Raw genomic sequence first — 9,466 nt, forward strand, 5'->3', positions numbered from 1 at the left:
GTATTCTAAGTAGGATTTAGGGATTGAATGGCTGTGAAGAGCTTCAAACTCGCGATTGTTGGGCGTGATGACAAACGCAAAAGAATCAATGGATTCTATTCCGACATGATCGAGAACCGACAGATGATTAGCCGTGCTGTGACAGAGCATTTGGACCATTTTCACTGAGAGGATGGGATGTAGCCATTGACAACGGTGATGCCCTACATACACTTATCTGAAATTCTCACCAATGATTTAGATAGGTATTTCTATCCTTATTTTAAGCTTTATTCATTATTACTTTCGAAAACTACATAACCATTTATTATCCGCCTAACTGAGATTTACAAGATGACCATAGCTTGCTTCATACTAACAATTTCCGTGGGATCGACCCTTACTCACGTAAGGTGTATTACTTGGATGACCCAGTGCACTTGCTGGTTAGTTATGCGGAGTTGTGACAAAGTGTGATTCACGTTTGAGACCACCAAGTCATTGGAGCCATTGTTGATGATCACAATTTCGTGCACCACCACGCCTTCGATACCAAGTGGCACGCCCAGCTTTGTTTGGCCTCCTTAAGCACTGGTGTGCCATGCCTCATCACTCAAGTGGCACACCTTAGTGGGACTTCTTGAGCTAGCGTGCCACGCCTTTGATACCAAGTGGCACACCCAGCTTTTTGCATTGTATTCTTGTTCATTGGCGAGCCACACCTGGTTGCTCACGTGGCATGCCCAGACTTCATTTGCCTTCAGCCCCGTCTCTAGACTTTTGTACCAGCATGCCACGCTATGTTGCTCAAGTGACACGCCCATTCAATTGTGGGTCTTTTAGGCTTGGCGTGCCATGCCTTGATCCTCAAGTGGCACACCCAAGTGAACTCTAGAGCTGGCGTGCCACACCTTCGATACAAAGTAGCACGCCCTAGTGATGATTCTTCTCGGTAATGGATTGGCGTACCACATCCAGCTTCTGGCGTGCCACGCCCCTTTGATGGTCTTCATTGTTGCTCTCTGGAATGTTGTACCAGCGTGCTACGCCCAGCTTCTGGCATGCCACGCCAATACATTTTTGTGGCGTTTGTTCCAAGTGGCACGCCTGCTTCACACACCCCACTTGTTTTGTTGTTTTCTTCCCAATTTTGATGTCTTTTTCACCTGAAATTCAACACAAACTCATTTCAAAGCAATGTACTATGATATTCATCAATTAAGGCATGAATTGCAATGATCAAATGAGATTATGCCTCTTTTATGGTCCTTTTTTATGCAAGAAAAAGGGTAGATGATGTAAGTCATCACGTTGGAAAGTTAACTTCTGGGCTTCAAAATGATATAAGATTTTCCATAGTTACATCACGTTTAAGGACGCGCATGCACACTGTACGCATACGCTCCGATATTGCACGTGACTCACTAAAGTGCAACTCACGGCCAGCGATTTCTGAAGCATTTTGGGCCCAATCCAACTCATTTCTGATGTTATTTAACCCAAGGATTGAGGAGGGATGAGACACTTAGACACTTAGTTAGTTTTAGTTTAGTTTTATCAAGCTTTTTGTTAGTTTCTAGAGAGAGAAGCTCTCTCTTCTCTCTAAGATTAGGATTAGGTTTAGGTTTACATTAATCTCTTCTTAGAGCTAGGTTTAATTCATGCTTTGATTTACTTTTCCTTTACAATTTCTTGTTCCTCTACTCCTTCTCTCTCTAATTTTGTATTTCATTCCTTTAATTGTTTACTTTGTTGTTGATGCACTCTTCCTTCTTCTATTTACCTTTAATGCAATTTGAGGTAATTCATGTAGATCTTGTTTTCTTTGATTGTTGTTGTTAATTCTTTACAATTAGTTGTTGTTAGATTTTATTATTGTTGTTGATTTTACTATGCTTTTCTTTTTTGCCTTCCAAGTGTTTGATGAAATGCTTGGAAGGATGTTAGAGTAGAATTTTATGCTCTTGTCTTGGAAAGGTAACTTAGGAACTCTTGAGTTACTAATGTCCAAGTAATTGATGATTGGGAGCCATTGACTCTAGTTCTCATTAATTCAATTAGTGGAGAGCTAGGACATATGGACTTGGATTGATATAGCTCATTTGACTTTCCTTTACTAGTTAGAGGATGATTTAATGGGATTGATCCTTGCCAATTCTCATATTGTGGTTAGTGATAAGGATAGAGACCCTTGACCACCAAACCTTGCCAAGAATTTTTGTCATTTGAATTTCATTTCCATTTACTTTTCATGTCTCTTATCCAAAACCCCAAAAAATATACAATTCATAACCAATAACAAGAACACTACCCTGTAATTCCTTTGAGAAATGACCCGAGGTTTAAATACTTCGATTATTAGGATTATTAGGGTTTGTTACTTATGACAAACAAAATTTTTGTATGAAAGGATTATTGTTGGTTTAGAAACTATACTTGCAATGAGACTTTATTTGTGAAATTCTATACCACACAAAAATCCGTTCATCAAAATGGCGCCGTTGTTGGGGAGTTGCAATGGTGTTATGTTATTGGTTATTGTATATATGTGAATATTGTGAATAGTTTGATTTTTGGATTGCTTGTTAGCTTTGCTAGTTTTAGGATTTTGTTTCATTGTTTCTTGTTAGCTTTCGTTTTTATTTTCTCTTTCCATTATGAATTCTCACTTTGGCTATGAGTGTGATTACAACTATGTTGTAGGTAATGGAGATTACAATGAAGAGATGCATCAAGGATGGGATGATCAAAGGTGGGAGAAGCCATATGTACATGATCAATCCTCATGGCAACAACTTTCACCAATGCACTATGAAGAAGAGCCATTCTATGATGCATACCAATCAAATGGCTATGGTGAATCTCCTTGTGACTTTCAAGAACCACCACTATATGCCTATGAGCAATATTCTCAACATAGCCCTCAACCATACTCACAAGCCCCTTACCATCAAGTACCTCCATATGACTCTAATCCGTATCTACTATACCTACCACCTTTTGAGCCATATGAACCATATATAGAACCACCACGATATCAACCCTTCCACGAACCACCTCGTCCATACCATGATCAAGATGTACCACATCCAATGTATGAGAACTTTCAACCACAAGATAAATTTTACCTTCCAACACAACCCTCCATGGAAGAATATCCATGTCCATCTTTCAAGGAAGCAATGGATCGGTTTCAAGCAACCGTCCGTGAAAAGTTAGTTGCATGGGACTCATACCATATGTCTAAGGATAATTGTGGGGGAGCAACCAAAGAGGGAAGCATGAAGGGGATTGTAGAATCTCAACTTGAGAACAATAGATTGGAGTGTGTTGAGCAACAAGTAAAACAAATGGAGTACATAGAACCATCACATCCTCACTATGATGAACCACCTTTCTATTATGAACCCTTCCCCCAAAATGATGAAACCTTCCATCTACCCCAACCTCCAATGGATGATATCCTTGGTGTTATTCTTCAAGGGCAAGAAGAGATGCAAAGGGAGGTAGTAGATTTCACGGCGAGGTAGTAAACCGATTAGCCTCCCAATGCTTGAACACACAAATTACTCCCATGGCTACATATGGAGAATCTAATGAAGAGCATAGCATGAAGGAGAGATTGGAAATTCTGGTGGAAAAAGAGGGAAGTCACTTTGTATTAGAACAATTGGAGGAAGCTACAATTGTTGAAGAAAAGGAAGAAGTGGTTGAAGATTTAGGCGATGCGAAACCTCCATGGGAACATAGAGTTGAAGAATATCCTTCCAAGAAGATCGAATTTGATGTTAAGAAGGATAGTGCACAACCTCCAAGGCATATTCCATATGAAGACTTGGATGGGATAGAGAAAGAATTGAGTTCCCATGGCAATGAAGAGCAAGCATCAAACTCTAGTGATGGTGAATCCTTTGAACTTGAAGAACCTTCTCCCGGTAAAATTGGAAGAAATGTGGAGGTAGATCTCTCTCACCCTCCCATTTATTATTTGAGTAAGGCAGAAGGCCTAGAAAAATTTGATGAACAAAGGATTACATTTGAAGAATTTTGTGAAAAGGTGGAAGTCCTTAGAAAAAGAAGGACAGGAGTCGAATACGCTTTGTCAAGATCCTTGTAAGCCTCTTTTCCTAGGTTGTCATCTATTTATAAATTTGAATGGGTAAAACTCATTTCTATTACCTTTATTATCCCACTCGAATATGGCTTGCTTGAAACAGACAGTCAACTTAGGATGCTTTGTGGGATGAAGCGTAAAAGAAAGATGTTTTGTGGTTGGCGTTGCAAATCAAGGATCATTATGGTTGATAAATCAAAGATGGAACATAAAGGTTGGAATAGTGCTCAACTAGATGGGTCTAGGAGGATTATTGGGCACTGATGAGCGGATAATTTATACGCTTTTTGGCATTATTTTTAGGTCTTTTTAGTAGGATCTAGCTACTTTTAGGGATGTTATCATTGGTTTTTATGTTAAATTCACATTTCTGGACTTTACTATGAGTTTGTGTGTCTTTCTGTGAGTTCAGGTATTTTTTTGGCTGAAATTGAGGGACCTGAGCAAAACTCTGAAAAAAAGGCTGACAAAGGACTGTTGATGTTGTTGGAATCTGACCTTCTTGCACTCGAAATGGATTTTCTGGAGCTACAGAACTTCAAATGGCGCGCTTTTAACAGCGTTGGAAAGTAGACATCCAGAGCTTTCCAGCAATATATAATACTCCATACTTTATTCGAGATCAGATGATGTAAACTGGCGCTCAACGCCAGTTTCATGCTGCACTCTAGAGTCAAACGCCAGAAACACGTTACAACTTGCCGTTCAACTCCAAGATAAGACTCAGCTCGTGTAAAGATCAAGCTCAGCCCAAACATACACCAAGTGGGTCGCGGAAGTGGATTTATGCATCAATTACTTACTTCTGTAAACCCTAGTAGCTAGTTTAGTATAAATAGAACTTTTTACTAGTGTATTAGACGTCTTGGACTATCTAGTTCTTTTGACCATTCGGTCTTTCATGGGGGCTGGCCATCCGGCCATGCCTGGACCTTCATCACTTATGTATTTTTAACAGTGGAGTTTCTACACACCATAGATTAAGGGTGTGGAGCTCTGCTGTACCTCAAGTTTCAATGCAATTACTACTATTTTCTATTCAATTCTGCTTGTTCTTATTCTAAGATATTCGTTGCACTTCAACATGATGAATGTGATGATCCGTGACACTCATCATCATTCTCACCTATGAACGCGTGACTGACAACCACTTCCGTTCTACCTTAGACCGGGCGCATATCTCTTGGATTCCTTAATCAGAATCTTCGTGGTATAAGCTAGATTGATGGCAGCATTCATGAGAATCCAGAAAGTCTAAACCTTGTCTGTGGTATTCCGAGTAGGATTCTGGGATTGAATGACTGTGATGAGCTTCAAACTCGCGATTGTTGGGCGTGATGACAAACACAAAAGAATCAAGGGATTCTATTCTATCATGATCGAGAACCAACAGATGATTAGTCGTGCCGTGACAGAGCATTTGGACCTTTTTCACTAAGAGAATGGGATGTAGCCATTGACAACGGTGATGCCCTACATACAGCTTGCCATAGAAAGGAGTGACAAAGATTGGATAAAAGCAGTAGGAAAGCAGAGATCCAACAGGGACAAGCACCTCCATACACTTGTCTGAAAATCCCACCATTGAATTACATGAGTAACTCTATCTTAGCTTTATTTTACGTTTATTATTTATTATTATTCGAAAATCCGTAACCATTTATTATCCGCCTAACTGAGATTTACAAGATGACCATAGCTTGCTTCATACCAACAATCTCCGTGGGATCGACCCTTACTCACGTAAGGTATTACTTGGACGACCCAGTGCACTTGCTGGTTAGTTGTGCGGAGTTGTGACTAAGTGTGATTCACGTTTGAGAGTGCTACCAAGTTTTTGGCGCCATTGTTGATGATCAAAATTTCGTGCACCAAGTTTTTGGCGCCGTTGCCAGGGATTGTTCGAGTTTGGACAACTAACGGTTCATCTTGTTGCTCAGATTAGGTAATTTTCTTTTTATTTTCTTTTCAAAAAGTTTTCAAAAATATTTTTCAAAATTTTTCCCTTTGTTTTCGAAAATTATTCCAAAATTTTTAAGAATGAATTATAGAGTTTCATAGTAACATGTTGAAGCCTGACTGGCTGTAAAGTCATATCCAAATCCTTTTGGATTGAGGCTTCCACTTCTCAACATAACGGGTATGTATATAGAATTGGATGAAATATCAGCTGTTGCATGCCTGATTTATATCTTCTAAAGCTGGCTGGCTATTAAGCCATGCCCAACCCTTGGATTGGAGCTTTAGACTAACATTGAAAGATTCCTGGAATTCTTATTAAAAATTTTGAATCTCTTAATTTCTTTTCCTGTATGTTTTTTTCGAAAAAAAATAAAAGAAAAATACAAAAAAATCATAAAATCATAAAAACCAAAAATATTTTGTGTTCTTGTTTGAGTCTTGAGTCAATTTATAAGTTTGGTGTCTATTGCATGTTCATCTTATTCTTGCACTTTTTTTTCGAAAATTCATGCATTCATAGTGTTCTTCATGATCTTCAAGTTGTTCTTGGTAAGTATTCTTGTTTGATCTTGATGTTTTCTTGTTTTGTGTCCTTTATTGTTTTTCATGTGCATTCTTGCATTCATAGAGTCTAAACATTAAAGATTTCTAAGTTTGGTGTCTTGCATGTTTTCTTTGCATAAAAATTTTTCAAAAATATGTTCTTGATGTTCATCATGATCTTCAAAGTATTCTTGGTGTTCATCTTGATATTCATAGTATTCTTGCATGCATCATGTGTTTTGATCCAAAATCTTCATGTTTTGGGTCATTTTTATGTTTTTCTCTCTCATTATTAAAAATTCAAAAATAAAAAAATTTAAAATTAAATTAAAATATATCTTTTCCTTATTTCTCTCAAAAATTCGAAGTTTTGGGTTGACTTTGTCAAAAATTTTTAAAATAAGTTGTTTTCTTATTAGTCAAGTCAAAATTTCAATTTTAAAAATCTTATCTTTTCAAAACTTTTTCAAAAATCAAATCTTTTTCATTTTTTATATATTTTCGAAAATTTCTTTTAAATTGATTTTCAAAATCTTTTTTTTTATTTCATAATTTTCGAAATTACACTAACAATTAATGTGATTGATTCAAAAACTTGAAGTTTGTTTCTTTCTTGTTAAGAAATGTTCAATCTTTAAATTCTAGAATCATATCTTTTAGTTTCTTGTTAGTTAAGTAATTAATTTTAAATTAAATCTTTTTCAACCATATCTTTTTAATCATATCTTCTTATCATATCTTTTTATATTATATCTTTTTCAAAATTTTATCTTTTTCAAAAATTTGATTTTAAAATATCTTTTCTAACTTCTTATATTCTTATCTTCTTATCTTTTCAAATTTGATTTTCAAATCTTTTTCAACTAACTATTTAACTTTTTTGTTTGTTTTTTATCTTTTTTCAAAACCACCTAACAACTTTTCTCTCTCTAATTTTTGAAAATACCTCCCTCTTTTTCAAAAATTCTTTTTATTTAATTAATTGTTTTAAATTTTAATTTTATTTTCATTTCTTATCTTTATTTTCGAAAATCATTTGACTCCTTTTCAAAATTTAATTTAAAAACTTTCTCCCTCTTTCATCTTTTCCTATCTATTTATTCATTCACTAACACTTCTCTTCACATCTCTTCATCTCAAATCACTGCCCCTATCCTTACCCTTGAGTTTGGATTCTCCTTTCTTTATTCCCTTCTTCTTCTACTAATAATAAGGAACCTCTTTACTGTGACATAGAGGATTCCTCTTCTTTTTATGTTCTCTTATCTTTCATATGAGAAAGAACAAGGAAAAAGGCATTATTGTTGAAGCTGATCCAGAACCTGAAAGGACTCTGTAGAGGAAACTAAGAGAATCTAAATTACAACAATCCAGAGATAACCTTGCTGAAATTTTCGAACAAGAAAAGGAGATGGTAGCCGAACCCAACAACAATAATGCAAGAAGGATGCTTAGTGATTATACTACACCTACTCCCAAGTTTGATGGAAGAAGCATCTCAATTCCTACCATAGGAGCAAACAATTTTGAGCTGAAACCTCAATTAGTTGCTCTAATGCAACATAACTGCAAGTTTCATGAACTTCCATCAGAAGATCCTTACCAGTTCTTAACTGAGTTCTTGCAGATTTGTGAGACTGTTAAGACTAATGGAGTAGATCCTGAAGTCTACAGGCTCATGCTTTTTCCTTTTGCTGTAAGAAACAGAGCTAGAGCATGGTTGGACTCTCAACCTAAAGAAAGCCTGGACTCCTGGGATAAGCTGGTCACGGCCTTCTTGGCTAAGTTCTTTCCTCCTCAAAAGCTGAGCAAGCTTAGAGTGGATGTTCAAACCTTCAAACAAAAAGATGGTGAATCCCTCTATGAAGCTTGGGAAAGATACAAGCAGATGACCAAAAGATGTCCTTCTAACATGTTTTCAGAATGGACCATGATAGATATATTCTACTATGGTCTATCTGAGTTCTCTAAGATGTCATTGGACCATTCTGCAGGTGGATCCATTCACCTAAAGAAAACGCTTGTAGAATCTCAAGAACTTATTGACATAGTTGCAAATAACCATTTTATGTAAACTTCTGAGAGGAATTCCGTGAATAATGGGACGCCTCAAAGAAAGGGAGTTCTTGAAATTGATGCTCTGAATGGCATATTGGCTCAGAACAAAATGTTGACTCATCAAGTCAACATGATTTCTCAAAGTCTGAATGGATGGCAAAATGCATCCAACAGTACTAAAGAGGCATCTTCTGAAGAAGAAGCTTATGATCCTGAGAACCCTGCAATAGCAGAGGTAAATTATATGGGTGAACCCTATGGAAACACCTATAATTCCTCATGGAGAAATCATCCAAATTTCTCATGAAAGGATCAACAAAAGCCTCAACAAGGCTTTAATAATGGTGGAAGAAATAGGCTCAGCAATATCAAGCCTTATCCATCATCTTCTCAGTAACAGACAGAGAATTATGAACAGAGTACCTCTAACTTAGCAAATTTAGTCTCTGATCTGTCTAAGGCCACTTTAAGTTTCATGAGTGAAATAAAGTCCTCCATCAGAAATCTGGAGGCACAAGTCGGCCAGCTGAGTAAGAAAATAACTAAAACTACTCCTATTACTCTCCCAAGCAATGCAGAAGAGAATCCAAAGAAAGTGTGCAAGGCCATTGATATAATCAACATGGCCGAACCTAGAGAGGAAGGAGAGGACGTGAATCCCAATGAGGAATACCTCATGGGACATCTCTCAAGCAAGAAGGAGTTTCCTATTGAGGACCCACGGGAATCTGAGGCTCATATAGTGACTGTAGAGATCCCATTAAACCTCCTTCTGCCATTCATGAGCTCTGAAGACTATTCTTCCTCTGA

The 9,466-nt window shown here is 37.1% G+C and overlaps 1 non-coding gene across 1 annotated transcript; it reads right to left on the reverse strand.

Annotated features, from left to right (window-relative positions):
• Positions 1-8,408: 8,408 nt before the first annotated feature.
• Positions 8,409-8,512, reverse strand: LOC112715550 (small nucleolar RNA R71). The gene has a single exon (XR_003159822.1). It is a non-coding gene; the product is annotated as a small nucleolar RNA R71 (small nucleolar RNA).
• Between the last annotated feature and the right edge of the window lie 954 nt (positions 8,513-9,466).

Source organism: Arachis hypogaea, chromosome 1 (genome assembly GCF_003086295.3).
Source record: "Arachis hypogaea cultivar Tifrunner chromosome 1, arahy.Tifrunner.gnm2.J5K5, whole genome shotgun sequence".
In the NCBI taxonomy this organism is placed as follows: Eukaryota; Viridiplantae; Streptophyta; class Magnoliopsida; order Fabales; family Fabaceae; genus Arachis; species Arachis hypogaea.